Source organism: Phyllobates terribilis, unplaced genomic scaffold (assembly GCF_046119375.1).
Source record: "Phyllobates terribilis strain yellow unplaced genomic scaffold, ASM4611937v1 Scaffold_393__1_contigs__length_1774422, whole genome shotgun sequence".
Classification (NCBI taxonomy): domain Eukaryota; kingdom Metazoa; phylum Chordata; class Amphibia; order Anura; family Dendrobatidae; genus Phyllobates; species Phyllobates terribilis.
Window position 1 is genome coordinate 1,179,725 of NW_027363153.1, and position 21,837 is coordinate 1,201,561.

At 49.1% G+C, this 21,837-nt stretch overlaps 9 non-coding genes and 3 pseudogenes across 9 annotated transcripts; all 12 read right to left on the reverse strand.

The window, feature by feature from the left end:
- Nucleotides 1–348: 348 nt before the first annotated feature.
- LOC141224801 (U2 spliceosomal RNA) lies at nucleotides 349–539 on the reverse strand. Its single transcript, XR_012292134.1, has one exon. It is a non-coding gene; the product is annotated as a U2 spliceosomal RNA (small nuclear RNA).
- A 1,115-nt stretch (nucleotides 540–1,654) lies between these two features.
- On the reverse strand, nucleotides 1,655–1,845 carry LOC141224802 (U2 spliceosomal RNA). Its single transcript, XR_012292135.1, has one exon. It is a non-coding gene; the product is annotated as a U2 spliceosomal RNA (small nuclear RNA).
- Nucleotides 1,846–2,960: 1,115 nt separating this feature from the next.
- On the reverse strand, nucleotides 2,961–3,151 carry LOC141224804 (U2 spliceosomal RNA). Its single transcript, XR_012292136.1, has one exon. It is a non-coding gene; the product is annotated as a U2 spliceosomal RNA (small nuclear RNA).
- Nucleotides 3,152–4,263: 1,112 nt separating this feature from the next.
- Nucleotides 4,264–4,454, reverse strand: LOC141224805 (U2 spliceosomal RNA). The gene has a single exon (XR_012292137.1). It is a non-coding gene; the product is annotated as a U2 spliceosomal RNA (small nuclear RNA).
- A 1,115-nt stretch (nucleotides 4,455–5,569) lies between these two features.
- LOC141224806 (U2 spliceosomal RNA) lies at nucleotides 5,570–5,760 on the reverse strand. Its single transcript, XR_012292138.1, has one exon. It is a non-coding gene; the product is annotated as a U2 spliceosomal RNA (small nuclear RNA).
- A 1,118-nt stretch (nucleotides 5,761–6,878) lies between these two features.
- On the reverse strand, nucleotides 6,879–7,069 carry LOC141224807 (U2 spliceosomal RNA). The gene has a single exon (XR_012292139.1). It is a non-coding gene; the product is annotated as a U2 spliceosomal RNA (small nuclear RNA).
- A 7,741-nt stretch (nucleotides 7,070–14,810) lies between these two features.
- On the reverse strand, nucleotides 14,811–15,001 carry LOC141224808 (U2 spliceosomal RNA). Its single transcript, XR_012292140.1, has one exon. It is a non-coding gene; the product is annotated as a U2 spliceosomal RNA (small nuclear RNA).
- Nucleotides 15,002–16,116: 1,115 nt separating this feature from the next.
- Nucleotides 16,117–16,307, reverse strand: LOC141224809 (U2 spliceosomal RNA). Its single transcript, XR_012292141.1, has one exon. It is a non-coding gene; the product is annotated as a U2 spliceosomal RNA (small nuclear RNA).
- Nucleotides 16,308–17,422: 1,115 nt separating this feature from the next.
- LOC141224500 (U2 spliceosomal RNA) lies at nucleotides 17,423–17,643 on the reverse strand (annotated as a pseudogene).
- Nucleotides 17,644–18,403: 760 nt separating this feature from the next.
- LOC141224555 (U2 spliceosomal RNA) lies at nucleotides 18,404–18,495 on the reverse strand (annotated as a pseudogene).
- A 1,115-nt stretch (nucleotides 18,496–19,610) lies between these two features.
- On the reverse strand, nucleotides 19,611–19,801 carry LOC141224811 (U2 spliceosomal RNA). The gene has a single exon (XR_012292143.1). It is a non-coding gene; the product is annotated as a U2 spliceosomal RNA (small nuclear RNA).
- A 1,115-nt stretch (nucleotides 19,802–20,916) lies between these two features.
- LOC141224501 (U2 spliceosomal RNA) lies at nucleotides 20,917–21,137 on the reverse strand (annotated as a pseudogene).
- Between the last annotated feature and the right edge of the window lie 700 nt (nucleotides 21,138–21,837).

Sequence of the window (21,837 nt, forward strand, 5' to 3'; positions counted from 1 at the left end):
AACAATATACTGAAAGGTCAATTATATTGTGCAGCTTATCTCACCACCTGTAGTTATTTAGGTGAAAGCTCCAAAATGCTTGCCTAATATGTCTGTTTATCCAAAAGGAAGTAAAAAGGGAGAGCTAGAAAGATAGCATTGCATCACATTACATGGCAATGCAATGCACAGTTGCTGAAGTTGAACCAAAATGAGCTTGTAATCTGGCTTCTGCAACTTTGAACATGAAAAATCCAATGAGGAGAAGAAAAGCAAAGCCAAAGAGTCCATCCCAAAATCCGACAAACAAGCAAAATGAACAAAAAACATTGAATTCAATTCTTTCTGATTTTAGAAACTGCATTAAAGAAGGGGTGCACCGGTCCTGGAGATACTGCAATACCAGGTCAATGCGTGGAGTGGACAGAGCAAGCTCTTTTTCCATCTCCCTGTTCTAAAAATCCATTTAATATATGGTCCCCAGATAGGGGACGTATCAGATATTAAACTGATAAGAACAGATACTACACTTGATCTTAGCCAAAAGGCCGAGAAGCGATAACCAGAATTGGTTTCAAACTACGGAGCCACCCAAGGATCCTGAAAAGTCCATTTGTGGAGATGAGCTCCTGGACTCCCGTTAAGAAGACATGTTGTCAACCTCTAGATCCCTTACATGCCTGCACTTTTCGGCTTGCTGCTGCTGCAATCCACGCGTTTTAGATCTGCATAACTCCACCTCTTTAAACACAGCACCTTCACCCCCTGCTGTTCCCACCCGCCTCAACACCGTTGGAAGGGAGGAGAACCAATTAAGGCGGGGGGTGGGGTGGAACGAGCAGCTGTCTACCCTTAGCAGGAGGGCTCCTGATTACATACCTCTCCTGCTGCTGCTGCTGCTGGCTGTCCAGCAGCAGACTGAAGGTGGCTGCTGCTGTGCACAGGTATATAAAGGCTCAGAGCCTATTATGACACGCGCAGCCAGCGTTCCATTGCCACATTCCATCTACTGCAGGCAGGATACCTGGCTGGCTGAATGTCGCTGAGAAGCTCACAGAGACCGCCATAAGCAACAGTTTAACAGAATGCCACAGACTAATCAACCAAACTTTTTGGGTTGGGTTCTCTTTTATAGTCTGCAGGCATTAAATGAAAGAAGTCAGTGTTCCAGCAGAAGGAGACAACGTTTCAGAAAAGGCATTGTAGCAAACCAAAAAAGAAATTTTAAGCGCAGCAGAGTAACCAGCGCACATACCTGTTAGCTCAGGTGAGTTTAAAAGGCTGCTGTTGATAACAAGGGCATTTGCTAAATAGATGGTGTGTGTGCAACAATATACTGAAAGGTCAATTATATTGTGCAGCTTATCTCACCACCTGTAGTTATTTAGGTGAAAGCTCCAAAATGCTTGCCTAATATGTCTGTTTATCCAAAAGGAAGTAAAAAGGGAGAGCTAGAAAGATAGCATTGCATCACATTACATGGCAATGCAATGCACAGTTGCTGAAGTTGAACCAAAATGAGCTTGTAATCTGGCTTCTGCAACTTTGAACATGAAAAATCCAATGAGGAGAAGAAAAGCAAAGCCAAAGAGTCCATCCCAAAATCCGACAAACAAGCAAAATGAACAAAAAACATTGAATTCAATTCTTTCTGATTTTAGAAACTGCATTAAAGAAGGGGTGCACCGGTCCTGGAGATACTGCAATACCAGGTCAATGCGTGGAGTGGACAGAGCAAGCTCTTTTTCCATCTCCCTGTTCTAAAAATCCATTTAATATATGGTCCCCAGATAGGGGACGTATCAGATATTAAACTGATAAGAACAGATACTACACTTGATCTTAGCCAAAAGGCCGAGAAGCGATAACCAGAATTGGTTTCAAACTACGGAGCCACCCAAGGATCCTGAAAAGTCCATTTGTGGAGATGAGCTCCTGGACTCCCGTTAAGAAGACATGTTGTCAACCTCTAGATCCCTTACATGCATGCACTTTTCGGCTTGCTGCTGCTGCAATCCACGCGTTTTAGATCTGCATAACTCCACCTCTTTAAACACAGCACCTTCACCCCCTGCTGTTCCCACCCACCTCAACACCGTTGGAAGGGAGGAGAACCAATTAAGGCGGGGGGTGGGGTGGAACGAGCAGCTGTCTACCCTTAGCAGGAGGGCTCCTGATTACATACCTCTCCTGCTGCTGCTGCTGCTGGCTGTCCAGCAGCAGACTGAAGGTGGCTGCTGCTGTGCACAGGTATATAAAGGCTCAGAGCCTATTATGACACGCGCAGCCAGCGTTCCATTGCCACATTCCATCTACTGCAGGCAGGATACCTGGCTGGCTGAATGTCGCTGAGAAGCTCACAGAGACCGCCATAAGCAACAGTTTAACAGAATGCCACAGACTAATCAACCAAACTTTTTGGGTTGGGTTCTCTTTTATAGTCTGCAGGCATTAAATGAAAGAAGTCAGTGTTCCAGCAGAAGGAGACAACGTTTCAGAAAAGGCATTGTAGCAAACCAAAAAAGAAATTTTAAGCGCAGCAGAGTAACCAGTGCACATACCTGTTAGCTCAGGTGAGTTTAAAAGGCTGCTGTTGATAACAAGGGCATTTGCTAAATAGATGGTGTGTGTGCAACAATATACTGAAAGGTCAATTATATTGTGCAGCTTATCTCACCACCTGTAGTTATTTAGGTGAAAGCTCCAAAATGCTTGCCTAATATGTCTGTTTATCCAAAAGGAAGTAAAAAGGGAGAGCTAGAAAGATAGCATTGCATCACATTACATGGCAATGCAATGCACAGTTGCTGAAGTTGAACCAAAATGAGCTTGTAATCTGGCTTCTGCAACTTTGAACATGAAAAATCCAATGAGGAGAAGAAAAGCAAAGCCAAAGAGTCCATCCCAAAATCCGACAAACAAGCAAAATGAACAAAAAACATTGAATTCAATTCTTTCTGATTTTAGAAACTGCATTAAAGAAGGGGTGCACCGGTCCTGGAGATACTGCAATACCAGGTCAATGCGTGGAGTGGACAGAGCAAGCTCTTTTTCCATCTCCCTGTTCTAAAAATCCATTTAATATATGGTCCCCAGATAGGGGACGTATCAGATATTAAACTGATAAGAACAGATACTACACTTGATCTTAGCCAAAAGGCCGAGAAGCGATAACCAGAATTGGTTTCAAACTACGGAGCCACCCAAGGATCCTGAAAAGTCCATTTGTGGAGATGAGCTCCTGGACTCCCGTTAAGAAGACATGTTGTCAACCTCTAGATCCCTTACATGCCTGCACTTTTCGGCTTGCTGCTGCTGCAATCCACGCGTTTTAGATCTGCATAACTCCACCTCTTTAAACACAGCACCTTCACCCCCTGCTGTTCCCACCCGCCTCAACACCGTTGGAAGGGAGGAGAACCAATTAAGGCGGGGGGTGGGGTGGAACGAGCAGCTGTCTACCCTTAGCAGGAGGGCTCCTGATTACATACCTCTCCTGCTGCTGCTGCTGGCTGTCCAGCAGCAGACTGAAGGTGGCTGCTGCTGTGCACAGGTATATAAAGGCTCAGAGCCTATTATGACACGCGCAGCCAGCGTTCCATTGCCACATTCCATCTACTGCAGGCAGGATACCTGGCTGGCTGAATGTCGCTGAGAAGCTCACAGAGACCGCCATAAGCAACAGTTTAACAGAATGCCACAGACTAATCAACCAAACTTTTTGGGTTGGGTTCTCTTTTATAGTCTGCAGGCATTAAATGAAAGAAGTCAGTGTTCCAGCAGAAGGAGACAACGTTTCAGAAAAGGCATTGTAGCAAACCAAAAAAGAAATTTTAAGCGCAGCAGAGTAACCAGCGCACATACCTGTTAGCTCAGGTGAGTTTAAAAGGCTGCTGTTGATAACAAGGGCATTTGCTAAATAGATGGTGTGTGTGCAACAATATACTGAAAGGTCAATTATATTGTGCAGCTTATCTCACCACCTGTAGTTATTTAGGTGAAAGCTCCAAAATGCTTGCCTAATATGTCTGTTTATCCAAAAGGAAGTAAAAAGGGAGAGCTAGAAAGATAGCATTGCATCACATTACATGGCAATGCAATGCACAGTTGCTGAAGTTGAACCAAAATGAGCTTGTAATCTGGCTTCTGCAACTTTGAACATGAAAAATCCAATGAGGAGAAGAAAAGCAAAGCCAAAGAGTCCATCCCAAAATCCGACAAACAAGCAAAATGAACAAAAAACATTGAATTCAATTCTTTCTGATTTTAGAAACTGCATTAAAGAAGGGGTGCACCGGTCCTGGAGATACTGCAATACCAGGTCAATGCGTGGAGTGGACAGAGCAAGCTCTTTTTCCATCTCCCTGTTCTAAAAATCCATTTAATATATGGTCCCCAGATAGGGGACGTATCAGATATTAAACTGATAAGAACAGATACTACACTTGATCTTAGCCAAAAGGCCGAGAAGCGATAACCAGAATTGGTTTCAAACTACGGAGCCACCCAAGGATCCTGAAAAGTCCATTTGTGGAGATGAGCTCCTGGACTCCCGTTAAGAAGACATGTTGTCAACCTCTAGATCCCTTACATGCCTGCACTTTTCGGCTTGCTGCTGCTGCAATCCACGCGTTTTAGATCTGCATAACTCCACATCTTTAAGCACAGCACCTTCACCCCCTGCTGTTCCCACCCGCCTCAACACCGTTGGAAGGGAGGAGAACCAATTAAGGCGGGGGGTGGGGTGGAACGAGCAGCTGTCTACCCTTAGCAGGAGGGCTCCTGATTACATACCTCTCCTGCTGCTGCTGCTGCTGGCTGTCCAGCAGCAGACTGAAGGTGGCTGCTGCTGTGCACAGGTATATAAAGGCTCAGAGCCTATTATGACACGCGCAGCCAGCGTTCCATTGCCACATTCCATCTACTGCAGGCAGGATACCTGGCTGGCTGAATGTCGCTGAGAAGCTCACAGAGACCGCCATAAGCAACAGTTTAACAGAATGCCACAGACTAATCAACCAAACTTTTTGGGTTGGGTTCTCTTTTATAGTCTGCAGGCATTAAATGAAAGAAGTCAGTGTTCCAGCAGAAGGAGACAACGTTTCAGAAAAGGCATTGTAGCAAACCAAAAAAGAAATTTTAAGCGCAGCAGAGTAACCAGCGCACATACCTGTTAGCTCAGGTGAGTTTAAAAGGCTGCTGTTGATAACAAGGGCATTTGCTAAATAGATGGTGTGTGTGCAACAATATACTGAAAGGTCAATTATATTGTGCAGCTTATCTCACCACCTGTAGTTATTTAGGTGAAAGCTCCAAAATGCTTGCCTAATATGTCTGTTTATCCAAAAGGAAGTAAAAAGGGAGAGCTAGAAAGATAGCATTGCATCACATTACATGGCAATGCAATGCACAGTTGCTGAAGTTGAACCAAAATGAGCTTGTAATCTGGCTTCTGCAACTTTGAACATGAAAAATCCAATGAGGAGAAGAAAAGCAAAGCCAAAGAGTCCATCCCAAAATCCGACAAACAAGCAAAATGAACAAAAAACATTGAATTCAATTCTTTCTGATTTTAGAAACTGCATTAAAGAAGGGGTGCACCGGTCCTGGAGATACTGCAATACCAGGTCAATGCGTGGAGTGGACAGAGCAAGCTCTTTTTCCATCTCCCTGTTCTAAAAATCCATTTAATATATGGTCCCCAGATAGGGGACGTATCAGATATTAAACTGATAAGAACAGATACTACACTTGATCTTAGCCAAAAGGCCGAGAAGCGATAACCAGAATTGGTTTCAAACTACGGAGCCACCCAAGGATCCTGAAAAGTCCATTTGTGGAGATGAGCTCCTGGACTCCCGTTAAGAAGACATGTTGTCAACCTCTAGATCCCTTACATGCCTGCACTTTTCGGCTTGCTGCTGCTGCAATCCACGCGTTTTAGATCTGCATAACTCCACCTCTTTAAACACAGCACCTTCACCCCCTGCTGTTCCCACCCGCCTCAACACCGTTGGAAGGGAGGAGAACCAATTAAGGCGGGGGGTGGGGTGGAACGAGCAGCTGTCTACCCTTAGCAGGAGGGCTCCTGATTACATACCTCTCCTGCTGCTGCTGCTGCTGCTGGCTGTCCAGCAGCAGACTGAAGGTGGCTGCTGCTGTGCACAGGTATATAAAGGCTCAGAGCCTATTATGACACGCGCAGCCAGCGTTCCATTGCCACATTCCATCTACTGCAGGCAGGATACCTGGCTGGCTGAATGTCGCTGAGAAGCTCACAGAGACCGCCATAAGCAACAGTTTAACAGAATGCCACAGACTAATCAACCAAACTTTTTGGGTTGGGTTCTCTTTTATAGTCTGCAGGCATTAAATGAAAGAAGTCAGTGTCCCAGCAGAAGGAGACAACGTTTCAGAAAAGGCATTGTAGCAAACCAAAAAAGAAATTTTAAGCGCAGCAGAGTAACCAGCGCACATACCTGTTAGCTCAGGTGAGTTTAAAAGGCTGCTGTTGATAACAAGGGCATTTGCTAAATAGATGGTGTGTGTGCAACAATATACTGAAAGGTCAATTATATTGTGCAGCTTATCTCACCACCTGTAGTTATTTAGGTGAAAGCTCCAAAATGCTTGCCTAATATGTCTGTTTATCCAAAAGGAAGTAAAAAGGGAGAGCTAGAAAGATAGCATTGCATCACATTACATGGCAATGCAATGCACAGTTGCTGAAGTTGAACCAAAATGAGCTTGTAATCTGGCTTCTGCAACTTTGAACATGAAAAATCCAATGAGGAGAAGAAAAGCAAAGCCAAAGAGTCCATCCCAAAATCCGACAAACAAGCAAAATGAACAAAAAACATTGAATTCAATTCTTTCTGATTTTAGAAACTGCATTAAAGAAGGGGTGCACCGGTCCTGGAGATACTGCAATACCAGGTCAATGCGTGGAGTGGACAGAGCAAGCTCTTTTTCCATCTCCCTGTTCTAAAAATCCATTTAATATATGGTCCCCAGATAGGGGACGTATCAGATATTAAACTGATAAGAACAGATACTACACTTGATCTTAGCCAAAAGGCCGAGAAGCGATAACCAGAATTGGTTTCAAACTACGGAGCCACCCAAGGATCCTGAAAAGTCCATTTGTGGAGATGAGCTCCTGGACTCCCGTTAAGAAGACATGTTGTCAACCTCTAGATCCCTTACATGCCTGCACTTTTCGGCTTGCTGCTGCTGCAATCCACGCGTTTTAGATCTGCATAACTCCACCTCTTTAAACACAGCACCTTCACCCCCTGCTGTTCCCACCCGCCTCAACACCGTTGGAAGGGAGGAGAACCAATTAAGGCGGGGGGTGGGGTGGAACGAGCAGCTGTCTACCCTTAGCAGGAGGGCTCCTGATTACATACCTCTCCTGCTGCTGCTGCTGGCTGTCCAGCAGCAGACTGAAGGTGGCTGCTGCTGTGCACAGGTATATAAAGGCTCAGAGCCTATTATGACACGCGCAGCCAGCGTTCCATTGCCACATTCCATCTACTGCAGGCAGGATACCTGGCTGGCTGAATGTCGCTGAGAAGCTCACAGAGACCGCCATAAGCAACAGTTTAACAGAATGCCACAGACTAATCAACCAAACTTTTTGGGTTGGGTTCTCTTTTATAGTCTGCAGGCATTAAATGAAAGAAGTCAGTGTTCCAGCAGAAGGAGACAACGTTTCAGAAAAGGCATTGTAGCAAACCAAAAAAGAAATTTTAAGCGCAGCAGAGTAACCAGCGCACATACCTGTTAGCTCAGGTGAGTTTAAAAGGCTGCTGTTGATAACAAGGGCATTTGCTAAATAGATGGTGTGTGTGCAACAATATACTGAAAGGTCAATTATATTGTGCAGCTTATCTCACCACCTGTAGTTATTTAGGTGAAAGCTCCAAAATGCTTGCCTAATATGTCTGTTTATCCAAAAGGAAGTAAAAAGGGAGAGCTAGAAAGATAGCATTGCATCACATTACATGGCAATGCAATGCACAGTTGCTGAAGTTGAACCAAAATGAGCTTGTAATCTGGCTTCTGCAACTTTGAACATGAAAAATCCAATGAGGAGAAGAAAAGCAAAGCCAAAGAGTCCATCCCAAAATCCGACAAACAAGCAAAATTGTAACATACCTGGCGGCGTCCTTGCATGGTGGTCCATCTCCCACTGTGCAAGAGCGCGCACTTGATCTCCAGTCCAGAATGTCTCTCTGGCTTCCCTCCTTGCTGTCTGTTTGTCTGTTTTGGCTGCATAGGGCGACACCCGCTGAACTTCCTGTTTCTTGTACCTGCTGTGGACACGCCCCTGTTGCACCTTCAGCCTATTGCTGTCCATCTTTGGGTATTTATACCACCTTCTTCCTCAAGATGGCGCCTGAGCATTGTGTCCTGTCAGTCGGCTTTTTGTCTCTGACATGCCAGGTCCTATCCTGTTTTCCTGCCTGTTTTCTAGTTCTGTGTCTGAACTGTGGTCTGTTTTTGTGAACACGCTTCTTGCCTGTTCTTTCGCCTTCTAGGGGCCGTATTCCTAGATCTGCCTGTCTGTGCCTTGCGGTATCTGTTCCCGTCTGAACAGAGTCCTGTTTGTGTCCCTGCCTTGTGGTATCTGTTCCTGTCTGAACTGAGTCCTGTCTATTTCTCCTGTCTTGCAGTATCTGTTCCCGTGTCTGAACTGAGTCCTGTCTATGTCTCCTGCCTTGTGGTATCAGTTCCCGTGTCTGAACTGAGTCCTGTCTGTGTACTCTTGCCTGCTGCCTTTCCTGGAGGCTGTATTTCCAGGCCTGTCTGAACACGCTCCTAGCCTGTTCCTCCCGCCTTCTAGGGGCCGATTACCTAGTTCCGTTCCTGTATCTTGTCTGTCCTGTCTGAACACGCTCCTTGCCTGTTCGTCCCGCCTCTCTGGGGGCCGTATTCCCAGACCCGCTCCTGTATCCCGCTGCAGTGTCGGTCTCTTCCGTACACTCAGTTCCAGTCTGAACTCTCTCCTATCCTTTACCTGTTTTGCCTCTGTCTGTTCCTTTCCTTTTTCTGCAGAGTCTGAACTCGTACCTAACTCCTGCTTGTTGTCTCTGTACTCCCGTTTGTGAGTTTGTGGTCCCCTCGCTACTTCACTGCAAGTACCCTGTGGGTATCTGGCTCTGCCTTTCCCTTCCTGTCTGTTCCGTGTGAACAGAGCCCTGTCCGTCCTGCTCTGACTCCTTGCTCACTGCTCCGGCAGTCCTGTCCTGCCCTGCTTCTGCCCGCTGCTCCGGCAGTCCTGTCCTGCCCTGCTTCTGCCCGCTGCTCCGGCAGTCCTGTCCTGCCCTGCTTCTGCCCGCTGCTCCGGCAGTCCTGTCCTGCCCTGCTTCTGCCCGCTGCTCCGGCAGTCCTGTCCTGCCCTGCTTCTGCCCGCTGCTCTGGCAGTCCTGTCCTGCCCTGCTTCTGCCCGCTGCTTCGGCAGTCCTGTCCTGTCCTGCCCTGCTTCTGCCCGCTGCTCCGGCAGTCCTGTCCTGTCCTGCCCTGCTTCTGCCCGCTGCTCCGGCAGTCCTGTCCTGTCCTTCCCTGCTTCTGCCCGCTGCTCCGGCAGTCCTGTCCTGTCCTGCCCTGCTTCTGCCCGCTGCTCCGGCAGTCCTGTCCTGTCCTGCCCTGCTTCTGCCCGCTGCTCCGGCAGTCCTGTCCTGTCCTGCCCTGCTTCTGCCCGCTGCTCCGGCAGTCCTGTCCTGTCCTGCCCTGCTTCTGCCCGCTGCTCCGGCAGTCCTGTCCTGTCCTGCCCTGCTTCTGCCCGCTGCTCCGGCAGTCCTGTCCTGTCCTGCCCTGCTTCTGCCCGCTGCTCCGGCAGTCCTGTCCTGTCCTGCCCTGCTTCTGCCCGCTGATCCGGCAGTCCTGTCCTGCCCTGCTTCTGCCCGCTGATCCGGCAGTCCTGTCCTGCCCTGCTTCTGCCCGCTGCTCCGGCAGTCCTGTCCTGCCCTGCTTGTGCTCGCTGCTCCTGCAGCCCCGTCCTGCTCTGTTCTTGCCCACCGCTTTGGGCGTTCCCTCTCTGCTGTGGTTGTCTACCGCATCTGCGGTTCTGTGACCCAGTCTGTACTGGGTCTTAACCTTTCTGTGCTCCAGCCCGTCCTTTCGGCCAGTACCTCCCTGCCTGCATACTCGCCTGTATCCACCCCTCTGCATACCTGCCGTGTTTGCTTACATCCACCAGTCTGTGCCAGCCTAACCTGCCTGTTCCAGTAATTCCAGTGTGGGTCAACCCCCGTGTCCGGAGTTTGACCTGGAGTAGCACCTGGTCCCTCTGCCCGGTTTCTCCCTGGTGCACTGGCGTCGTATGCCGTCGTGCCACCTTGGTCGGATCGGCCAGATACTTAGTCACGCCCCTCCAGGCACTCTCCGGTCCATGGTCCAGTGGAACCACAACACCCGCACACGCCAGTCAGTCCGGGCGTGTGCATAACAGCATGCTCAGGCCATGGTTCCCGTTGAGCCCCACGGCCTTCGCTCTCTGAGAAGTTTTCCAGCGAATACATGCATTAAAAATAAATAAATAAAAGTTTTTTTTTTTCTCAGCTGAGTTCCAGGCGAATTACGCACCCGTCCAGATGGATCTATCTGCTCTCGTTCCTGCGGATCCGCCACGTTACTATGGGGATCCAAGACAAAGTCGTGCATTTGTGGAGCAATGCATGCTACACTTCAAGTTCTACCCTCTATGTTTTCCCACCGATCGGGTTAAGGTGGCATTCATTATGTCTTACCTGGCGGGTGATGCCTTGGAATAGATCAACCCCCTATATGAAACACGGGATCCGATCCTCCTGGACCTAATGGCCTTCCTGGTGGCCTTTCTAATGGTCTTCGATGATCCTAACCCGGAGGCTCCTGCTGAAGCTTCACCTCCCAATATCCCGGAGCAGCCCCGATGGGTAATGTGTGTGGGTAGCGCAATAGTCCTCCAGCCCAATGAGACTACTGCCCACCCAGAATCCTCACAGGGTGACTACGCTTTCCGGAATACTTCTCCCAACCTCAAGAGGCAGTCCAGACGTGCTAGACGTAGAGGCAAGCCGTCACGCCAGGGTCTGTCCTCCCTGAGACCTCCTGACCCCAACCTTGAAGTCCCTACTGAAGCTTCATCTCCCTGTATCCCGGAGAAGCCCCAATGGGTAATGTGTGTGGGTAGTGCTCCGGTTCTCCTGCCCGAAGAGACTTCTGCCCATCCAGACTCCACACAGGAGAACTTCCTGCATCCAGCATCAGATGCTTCACCCACTTTAACCGGTGTGCATGTCCAAGGATGCTCCAAAGCTGTGGTTACCTCAGAGTCTGTGCACCTCTACTACCTGGCGGAGGACCCCCTGTTGCCTCCTGAATCCTCCGGGATACCACTCGATGACAAATGGAGAGAGACTTCTCTACACTCGGTACTCGATACTTTGTCCGCTTCGTCCTGTGAGCCTGACAATGGGTACCCCAAAGTGGTAGTTACCCCCGAGTCTCTACACCCCTCCGACCAGGCGGAGGACCTCCAGTTGTCTCCAGAACCCTTCGGGGTGCTACCTGGTAGCGAAAGGACAGAGACTCTCCTATACTCTGTACCTGATACCTCGCTCGCTTCGTCCAGTGAGTCCAACCTAGTGTACTCCGAAGCAGAGGTTACTCCCGAGTCTCTACACCCCTCCGACCAGGCGGAGGACCTCCAGTTGTGTCCAGAACCCTTCGGGGTGCTACCTGGTAGCGAAAGGACAGAGACTCTCCTTTACTCTGTACCTGATACCTCGCTCGCTTCGTCCAGTGAGTCCAACCTAGTGTACTCCGAAGCAGAGGTTAATCCCGAGTCTCTACACCCCTCCGACCAGGCGGAGGACCTCCAGTTGTCTCCAGAACCCTTCGGGGTGCCACCTGGTGGTGAATGGACAGAGACTTTCCTATATCCTGGATCTGATACCTCGCTTGCTTCGTCCAGTGAGTCCGACCTTGTGTACTCTGAAGCAGATGTTTTCTCTGAGCCTCTGCACTCTTCTGACCCGGCGGAGGACCTCCAGTTGTTTCCTGAATTCTCCGGGGTACCACCAGATAACAAAGAGACAGTGACTTTTCCTCATTATGTACCTGATAACCCGTCTATTTCTTCCTGTGAGCTTGACAAGATGTACCTCGAAGCAGAGATTACCCCCAAGTCTCTGTCCCCCTCCAACCCGGTGAAGGACTTCCAGTCGTCTCCTGTACCCTCTGGGGTGCCACCTGAAAATATGTGGAGAGAGACTTCCTTGTGTGCTGTTCCTGGTACTCCACCCGTTTCGTCTGTTGCTAGGGATGGCTGGATAGGAGGTAGCATCCTAGCTAACCAGATGAAATCAATTTTTCCTGTGGACAGTGGAAGTGATCTCCTTGAAGTGAACGACTGGTCCTCGAATTCCCTGCGGAAGATTCTGGCAGGCCTGAAGAAGAGGGGGCGTAAGGGGGGGGGTACTGTAACATACCTGGCGGCGTCCTTGCATGGTGGTCCATCTCCCACTGTGCAAGAGCGCGCACTTGATCTCCAGTCCAGAATGTCTCTCTGGCTTCCCTCCTTGCTGTCTGTTTGTCTGTTTTGGCTGCATAGGGCGACACCCGCTGAACTTCCTGTTTCTTGTACCTGCTGTGGACACGCCCCTGTTGCACCTTCAGCCTATTGCTGTCCATCTTTGGGTATTTATACCACCTTCTTCCTCAAGATGGCGCCTGAGCATTGTGTCCTGTCAGTCGGCTTTTTGTCTCTGACATGCCAGGTCCTATCCTGTTTTCCTGCCTGTTTTCCAGTTCTGTGTCTGAACTGTGGTCTGTTTTTGTGAACACGCTTCTTGCCTGTTCTTTCGCCTTCTAGGGGCCGTATTCCTAGATCTGCCTGTCTGTGCCTTGCGGTATCTGTTCCCGTCTGAACAGAGTCCTGTTTGTGTCCCTGCCTTGTGGTATCTGTTCCTGTCTGAACTGAGTCCTGTCTATTTCTCCTGTCTTGCAGTATCTGTTCCCGTGTCTGAACTGAGTCCTGTCTATGTCTCCTGCCTTGTGGTATCAGTTCCCGTGTCTGAACTGAGTCCTGTCTGTGTACTCTTGCCTGCTGCCTTTCCTGGAGGCTGTATTTCCAGGCCTGTCTGAACACGCTCCTAGCCTGTTCCTCCCGCCTTCTAGGGGCCGATTACCTAGATCCGTTCCTGTATCTTGTCTGTCCTGTCTGAACACGCTCCTTGCCTGTTCGTCCCGCCTCTCTGGGGGCCGTATTCCCAGACCCGCTCCTGTATCCCGCTGCAGTGTCGGTCTCTTCCGTACACTCAGTTCCAGTCTGAACTCTCTCCTATCCTTTACCTGTTTTGCCTCTGTCTGTTCCTTTCCTTTTTCTGCAGAGTCTGAACTCGTACCTAACTCCTGCTTGTTGTCTCTGTACTCCCGTTTGTGAGTTTGTGGTCCCCTCGCTACTTCACTGCAAGTACCCTGTGGGTATCTGGCTCTGCCTTTCCCTTCCTGTCTGTTCCGTGTGAACAGAGCCCTGTCCGTCCTGCTCTGACTCCTTGCTCACTGCTCCGGCAGTCCTGTCCTGCCCTGCTTCTGCCCGCTGCTCCGGCAGTCCTGTCCTGCCCTGCTTCTGCCCGCTGCTCCGGCAGTCCTGTCCTGCCCTGCTTCTGCCCGCTGCTCCGGCAGTCCTGTCCTGCCCTGCTTCTGCCCGCTGCTCCGGCAGTCCTGTCCTGCCCTGCTTCTGCCCGCTGCTCTGGCAGTCCTGTCCTGCCCTGCTTCTGCCCGCTGCTTCGGCAGTCCTGTCCTGTCCTGCCCTGCTTCTGCCCGCTGCTCCGGCAGTCCTGTCCTGTCCTGCCCTGCTTCTGCCCGCTGCTCCGGCAGTCCTGTCCTGTCCTGCCCTGCTTCTGCCCGCTGCTCCGGCAGTCCTGTCCTGTCCTGCCCTGCTTCTGCCCGCTGCTCCGGCAGTCCTGTCCTGTCCTGCCCTGCTTCTGCCCGCTGCTCCGGCAGTCCTGTCCTGTCCTGCCCTGCTTCTGCCCGCTGCTCCGGCAGTCCTGTCCTGTCCTGCCCTGCTTCTGCCCGCTGCTCCGGCAGTCCTGTCCTGTCCTGCCCTGCTTCTGCCCGCTGCTCCGGCAGTCCTGTCCTGTCCTGCCCTGCTTCTGCCCGCTGCTCCGGCAGTCCTGTCCTGTCCTGCCCTGCTTCTGCCCGCTGATCCGGCAGTCCTGTCCTGCCCTGCTTCTGCCCGCTGATCCGGCAGTCCTGTCCTGCCCTGCTTCTGCCCGCTGCTCTGGCAGTCCTGTCCTGCCCTGCTTGTGCTCGCTGCTCCTGCAGCCCCGTCCTGCTCTGTTCTTGCCCACCGCTTTGGGCGTTCCCTCTCTGCTGTGGTTGTCTACCGCATCTGCGGTTCTGTGACCCAGTCTGTACTGGGTCTTAACCTTTCTGTGCTCCAGCCCGTCCTTTCGGCCAGTACCTCCCTGCCTGCATACTCGCCTGTATCCACCCCTCTGCATACCTGCCGTGTTTGCTTACATCCACCAGTCTGTGCCAGCCTAACCTGCCTGTTCCAGTAATTCCAGTGTGGGTCAACCCCCGTGTCCGGAGTTTGACCTGGAGTAGCACCTGGTCCCTCTGCCCGGTTTCTCCCTGGTGCACTGGTGTCGTATGACGTCGTGCCACCTTGGTCGGATCGGCCAGATACTTAGTCACGCCCCTCCAGGCACTCTCCGGTCCATGGTCCAGTGGAACCACAACACCCGCACACGCCAGTCAGTCCGGGCGTGTGCATAACAAAAATGAACAAAAAACATTGAATTCAATTCTTTCTGATTTTAGAAACTGCATTAAAGAAGGGGTGCACCGGTCCTGGAGATACTGCAATACCAGGTCAATGCGTGGAGTGGACAGAGCAAGCTCTTTTTCCATCTCCCTGTTCTAAAAATCCATTTAATATATGGTCCCCAGATAGGGGACGTATCAGATATTAAACTGATAAGAACAGATACTACACTTGATCTTAGCCAAAAGGCCGAGAAGCGATAACCAGAATTGGTTTCAAACTACGGAGCCACCCAAGGATCCTGAAAAGTCCATTTGTGGAGATGAGCTCCTGGACTCCCGTTAAGAAGACATGTTGTCAACCTCTAGATCCCTTACATGCCTGCACTTTTCGGCTTGCTGCTGCTGCAATCCACGCGTTTTAGATCTGCATAACTCCACCTCTTTAAACACAGCACCTTCACCCCCTGCTGTTCCCACCCGCCTCAACACCGTTGGAAGGGAGGAGAACCAATTAAGGCGGGGGGTGGGGTGGAACGAGCAGCTGTCTACCCTTAGCAGGAGGGCTCCTGATTACATACCTCTCCTGCTGCTGCTGCTGCTGGCTGTCCAGCAGCAGACTGAAGGTGGCTGCTGCTGTGCACAGGTATATAAAGGCTCAGAGCCTATTATGACACGCGCAGCCAGCGTTCCATTGCCACATTCCATCTACTGCAGGCAGGATACCTGGCTGGCTGAATGTCGCTGAGAAGCTCACAGAGACCGCCATAAGCAACAGTTTAACAGAATGCCACAGACTAATCAACCAAACTTTTTGGGTTGGGTTCTCTTTTATAGTCTGCAGGCATTAAATGAAAGAAGTCAGTGTTCCAGCAGAAGGAGACAACGTTTCAGAAAAGGCATTGTAGCAAACCAAAAAAGAAATTTTAAGCGCAGCAGAGTAACCAGCGCACATACCTGTTAGCTCAGGTGAGTTTAAAAGGCTGCTGTTGATAACAAGGGCATTTGCTAAATAGATGGTGTGTGTGCAACAATATACTGAAAGGTCAATTATATTGTGCAGCTTATCTCACCACCTGTAGTTATTTAGGTGAAAGCTCCAAAATGCTTGCCTAATATGTCTGTTTATCCAAAAGGAAGTAAAAAGGGAGAGCTAGAAAGATAGCATTGCATCACATTACATGGCAATGCAATGCACAGTTGCTGAAGTTGAACCAAAATGAGCTTGTAATCTGGCTTCTGCAACTTTGAACATGAAAAATCCAATGAGGAGAAGAAAAGCAATGCCAAAGAGTCCATCCCAAAATCCGACAAACAAGCAAAATGAACAAAAAACATTGAATTCAATTCTTTCTGATTTTAGAAACTGCATTAAAGAAGGGGTGCACCGGTCCTGGAGATACTGCAATACCAGGTCAATGCGTGGAGTGGACAGAGCAAGCTCTTTTTCCATCTCCCTGTTCTAAAAATCCATTTAATATATGGTCCCCAGATAGGGGACGTATCAGATATTAAACTGATAAGAACAGATACTACACTTGATCTTAGCCAAAAGGCCGAGAAGCGATAACCAGAATTGGTTTCAAACTACGGAGCCACCCAAGGATCCTGAAAAGTCCATTTGTGGAGATGAGCTCCTGGACTCCCGTTAAGAAGACATGTTGTCAACCTCTAGATCCCTTACATGCCTGCACTTTTCGGCTTGCTGCTGCTGCAATCCACGCGTTTTAGATCTGCATAACTCCACCTCTTTAAACACAGCACCTTCACCCCCTGCTGTTCCCACCCGCCTCAACACCGTTGGAAGGGAGGAGAACCAATTAAGGCGGGGGGTGGGGTGGAACGAGCAGCTGTCTACCCTTAGCAGGAGGGCTCCTGATTACATACCTCTCCTGCTGCTGCTGCTGCTGGCTGTCCAGCAGCAGACTGAAGGTGGCTGCTGCTGTGCACAGGTATATAAAGGCTCAGAGCCTATTATGACACGCGCAGCCAGCGTTCCATTGCCACATTCCATCTACTGCAGGCAGGATACCTGGCTGGCTGAATGTCGCTGAGAAGCTCACAGAGACCGCCATAAGCAACAGTTTAACAGAATGCCACAGACTAATCAACCAAACTTTTTGGGTTGGGTTCTCTTTTATAGTCTGCAGGCATTAAATGAAAGAAGTCAGTGTTCCAGCAGTAGGAGACAACGTTTCAGAAAAGGCATTGTAGCAAACCAAAAAAGAAATTTTAAGCGCAGCAGAGTAACCAGCGCACATACCTGTTAGCTCAGGTGAGTTTAAAAGGCTGCTGTTGATAACAAGGGCATTTGCTAAATAGATGGTGTGTGTGCAACAATATACTGAAAGGTCAATTATATTGTGCAGCTTATCTCACCACCTGTAGTTATTTAGGTGAAAGCTCCAAAATGCTTGCCTAATATGTCTGTTTATCCAAAAGGAAGTAAAAAGGGAGAGCTAGAAAGATAGCATTGCATCACATTACATGGCAATGCAATGCACAGTTGCTGAAGTTGAACCAAAATGAGCTTGTAATCTGGCTTCTGCAACTTTGAACATGAAAAATCCAATGAGGAGAAGAAAAGCAAAGCCAAAGAGTCCATCCCAAAATCCGACAAACAAGCAAAATGAACAAAAAACATTGAATTCAATTCTTTCTGATTTTAGAAACTGCATTAAAGAAGGGGTGCACCGGTCCTGGAGATACTGCAATACCAGGTCAATGCGTGGAGTGGACAGAGCAAGCTCTTTTTCCATCTCCCTGTTCTAAAAATCCATTTAATATATGGTCCCCAGATAGGGGACGTATCAGATATTAAACTGATAAGAACAGATTTTTTTTTTTTTTTTTTTTCTTTTTAGCCCGAATTCGTGTACAAAACCCGAGTGCGCTTAAAAAAGTGACAAGTGCCACAAAAAAAGTGCACTAGGATGCTGGTCTTCTTGAAACCCTCTCCAAAAGGAGAAGGGTCCCCCAAACCATTCCCCGTCCCTCCGAGCCAAAAGGCCACAGCGAGGAACAGGGACAAAAAGCCACCTCCAGCCGAAGCCAGAGGTGACCCAATCTTACCCCCAGCACCTGCCCGAGTTCTCACCCGAGCAAGGCACTGGGAGCCAAAGACTGTGCTCCCCTCCCGGAAGAGGGGAGCCAACAACGCTCTCCTCCCGAAAGAGGAGAGCCAGGGGGGTTCAGGGGGGAGCGGAACCTGATGGCCACACACTCCCCCCCTAGACCTGCCAAGAGAGGAACCCGTAAGGGAACCGCATCCCGACAAAATCCTAGTAGGACGTGACACACGTGAATAAGTGGACACACAGTGACAAAGAAATTAAATAAATAGTGAAGGTTTCACAGTATAATACTGCCCGGACCTTCGACCGGGAATTGAAAAATTCCCCATCCTAAGGCCAGAAGGCCCGGAATAAGGGTGTGTGCGAAGAAAGAAAATTTGAAGTGCTTGTGCAAATGTGCCATAAACTCAAGTGGGGTTCCCAATCCCAGTGAGTTAAGGCACCCCAGGGTCACCACTCCTGGGGCACTTCACACTTCGGGCTTTCGATCTTCCCCGGCCCAATGGCGTCGATCCTGGGGGGCCATGCTTTCCACCAGATGACTATATTAGCCACCTGGCGTACTAACAAGCGCCTAAACCCCAGTGTGCATAATGTATCAATCTACTAGGGCGGCCAACATCCAAAACCGCCTTTTCAAAAGATACTACACTTGATCTTAGCCAAAAGGCCGAGAAGCGATAACCAGAATTGGTTTCAAACTACGGAGCCACCCAAGGATCCTGAAAAGTCCATTTGTGGAGATGAGCTCCTGGACTCCCGTTAAGAAGACATGTTGTCAACCTCTAGATCCCTTACATGCCTGCACTTTTCGGCTTGCTGCTGCTGCAATCCACGCGTTTTAGATCTGCATAACTCCACCTCTTTAAACACAGCACCTTCACCCCCTGCTGTTCCCACCCGCCTCAACACCGTTGGAAGGGAGGAGAACCAATTAAGGCGGGGGGTGGGGTGGAACGAGCAGCTGTCTACCCTTAGCAGGAGGGCTCCTGATTACATACCTCTCCTGCTGCTGCTGCTGCTGGCTGTCCAGCAGCAGACTGAAGGTGGCTGCTGCTGTGCACAGGTATATAAAGGCTCAGAGCCTATTATGACACGCGCAGCCAGCGTTCCATTGCCACATTCCATCTACTGCAGGCAGGATACCTGGCTGGCTGAATGTCGCTGAGAAGCTCACAGAGACTGCCATAAGCAACAGTTTAACAGAATGCCACAGACTAATCAACCAAACTTTTTGGGTTGGGTTCTCTTTTATAGTCTGCAGGCATTAAATGAAAGAAGTCAGTGTTCCAGCAGAAGGAGACAACGTTTCAGAAAAGGCATTGTAGCAAACCAAAAAAGAAATTTTAAGCGCAGCAGAGTAACCAGCGCACATACCTGTTAGCTCAGGTGAGTTTAAAAGGCTGCTGTTGATAACAAGGGCATTTGCTAAATAGATGGTGTGTGTGCAACAATATACTGAAAGGTCAATTATATTGTGCAGCTTATCTCACCACCTGTAGTTATTTAGGTGAAAGCTCCAAAATGCTTGCCTAATATGTCTGTTTATCCAAAAGGAAGTAAAAAGGGAGAGCTAGAAAGATAGCATTGCATCACATTACATGGCAATGCAATGCACAGTTGCTGAAGTTGAACCAAAATGAGCTTGTAATCTGGCTTCTGCAACTTTGAACATGAAAAATCCAATGAGGAGAAGAAAAGCAAAGCCAAAGAGTCCATCCCAAAATCCGACAAACAAGCAAAATGAACAAAAAACATTGAATTCAATTCTTTCTGATTTTAGAAACTGCATTAAAGAAGGGGTGCACCGGTCCTGGAGATACTGCAATACCAGGTCAATGCGTGGAGTGGACAGAGCAAGCTCTTTTTCCATCTCCCTGTTCTAAAAATCCATTTAATATATGGTCCCCAGATAGGGGACGTATCAGATATTAAACTGATAAGAACAGATACTACACTTGATCTTAGCCAAAAGGCCGAGAAGCGATAACCAGAATTGGTTTCAAACTACGGAGCCACCCAAGGATCCTGAAAAGTCCATTTGTGGAGATGAGCTCCTGGACTCCCGTTAAGAAGACATGTTGTCAACCTCTAGATCCCTTACATGCCTGCACTTTTCGGCTTGCTGCTGCTGCAATCCACGCGTTTTAGATCTGCATAACTCCACCTCTTTAAACACAGCACCTTCACCCCCTGCTGTTCCCACCCGCCTCAACACCGTTGGAAGGGAGGAGAACCAATTAAGGCGGGGGGTGGGGTGGAACGAGCAGCTGTCTACCCTTAGCAGGAGGGCTCCTGATTACATACCTCTCCTGCTGCTGCTGCTGCTGGCTGTCCAGCAGCAGACTGAAGGTGGCTGCTGCTGTGCACAGGTATATAAAGGCTCAGAGCCTATTATGACACGCGCAGCCAGCGTTCCATTGCCACATTCCATCTACTGCAGGCAGGATACCTGGCTGGCTGAATGTCGCTGAGAAGCTCACAGAGACCGCCATAAGCAACAGTTTAACAGAATGCCACAGACTAATCAACCAAACTTTTTGGGTTGGGTTCTCTTTTATAGTCTGCAGGCATTAAATGAAAGAAGTCAGTGTTCCAGCAGAAGGAGACAACGTTTCAGAAAAGGCATTGTAGCAAACCAAAAAAGAAATTTTAAGCGCAGCAGAGTAACCAGCGCACATACCTGTTAGCTCAGGTGAGTTTAAAAGGCTGCTGTTGATAACAAGGGCATTTGCTAAATAGATGGTGTGTGTGCAACAATATACTGAAAGGTCAATTATATTGTGCAGCTTATCTCACCACCTGTAGTTATTTAGGTGAAAGCTCCAAAATGCTTGCCTAATATGTCTGTTTATCCAAAAGGAAGTAAAAAGGGAGAGCTAGAAAGATAGCATTGCATCACATTACATGGCAATGCAATGCACAGTTGCTGAAGTTGAACCAAAATGAGCTTGTAATCTGGCTTCTGCAACTTTGAACATGAAAAATCCAATGAGGAGAAGAAAAGCAAAGCCAAAGAGTCCATCCCAAAATCCGACAAACAAGCAAAATGAACAAAAAACATTGAATTCAATTCTTTCTGATTTTAGAAACTGCATTAAAGAAGGGGTGCACCGGTCCTGGAGATACTGCAATACCAGGTCAATGCGTGGAGTGGACAGAGCAAGCTCTTTTTCCATCTCCCTGTTCTAAAAATCCATTTAATATATGGTCCCCAGATAGGGGACGTATCAGATATTAAACTGATAAGAACAGATTTTTTTTTTTTTTTTTTTTCTTTTTAGCCCGAATTCGTGTACAAAACCCGAGTGCGCTTAAAAAAGTGACAAGTGCCACAAAAAAAGTGCACTAGGATGCTGGTCTTCTTGAAACCCTCTCCAAAAGGAGAAGGGTCCCCCAAACCATTCCCCGTCCCTCCGAGCCAAAAGGCCACAGCGAGGAACAGGGACAAAAAGCCACCTCCAGCCGAAGCCAGAGGTGACCCAATCTTACCCCCAGCACCTGCCCGAGTTCTCACCCGAGCAAGGCACTGGGAGCCAAAGACTGTGCTCCCCTCCCGGAAGAGGGGAGCCAACAACGCTCTCCTCCCGAAAGAGGAGAGCCAGGGGGGTTCAGGGGGGAGCGGAACCTGATGGCCACACACTCCCCCCCTAGACCTGCCAAGAGAGGAACCCGTAAGGGAACCGCATCCCGACAAAATCCTAGTAGGACGTGACACACGTGAATAAGTGGACACACAGTGACAAAGAAATTAAATAAATAGTGAAGGTTTCACAGTATAATACTGCCCGGACCTTCGACCGGGAATTGAAAAATTCCCCATCCTAAGGCCAGAAGGCCCGGAATAAGGGTATGTGCGAAGAAAGAAAATTTGAAGTGCTTGTGCAAATGTGCCATAAACTCAAGTGGGGTTCCCAATCCCAGTGAGTTAAGGCACCCCAGGGTCACCACTCCTGGGGCACTTCACACTTCGGGCTTTCGATCTTCCCCGGCCCAATGGCGTCGATCCTGGGGGGCCATGCTT